Source organism: Galeopterus variegatus, unplaced genomic scaffold (assembly GCF_000696425.1).
Source record: "Galeopterus variegatus unplaced genomic scaffold, G_variegatus-3.0.2 Scaffold2449, whole genome shotgun sequence".
Lineage (NCBI taxonomy): Eukaryota > Metazoa > Chordata > Mammalia > Dermoptera > Cynocephalidae > Galeopterus > Galeopterus variegatus.
In genome coordinates this window covers 12,990-13,578 of record NW_007728560.1, presented here as the reverse complement: position 1 = coordinate 13,578, position 589 = coordinate 12,990, and positions in this window count along the sequence as shown.

Below are 589 nucleotides of genomic sequence, written 5' to 3'. Positions count from 1 at the left end.
TAATAAGAGCTCCTTTGGGAACTGATTAGGTCATGAGGGAAGAGCCATCATGAATGGGGATAATGCCCTTATAAAACAGGCCCAAGTGAGCTTTTTTGTCCCTTCCACTATGTAAATCAGGAAACTGGTCCTCACTAGACACCAAATCTGCTGGTACATTGATTTTGGGCTTCCAGCCTCTAGAACTGTGAGAAATAAATTTCTGTTGCTTATAAGCCACCTAGTTAATGGTATTTATTTATAGCAGCCCAAATAGACTAAGATAAAGTCTTCCTATGGTGATAGGAATATGGCGTTATGACTTTTTCTCTCTGTGTTCTCTGTATTTTCTAACTCATCCACAATACAAATGTGTAAGAACACAGTTAGTCTTAAGATAGTCATAATGTGCTTCTTGTTTATACACTCAGTAACTTAGTTGGCCATATCTTCTAGTAACTTAGTTGGCCATATCCAGCAGATATTATAATGGACTTAACTGAACTGGAATTCATGATCCCATTCATGATATGCAAAATTCTATATGATATACATATATGTGCAACAGAGATGAACTAAAGGATGTCCATCAAAATACTAAAGGTGATCT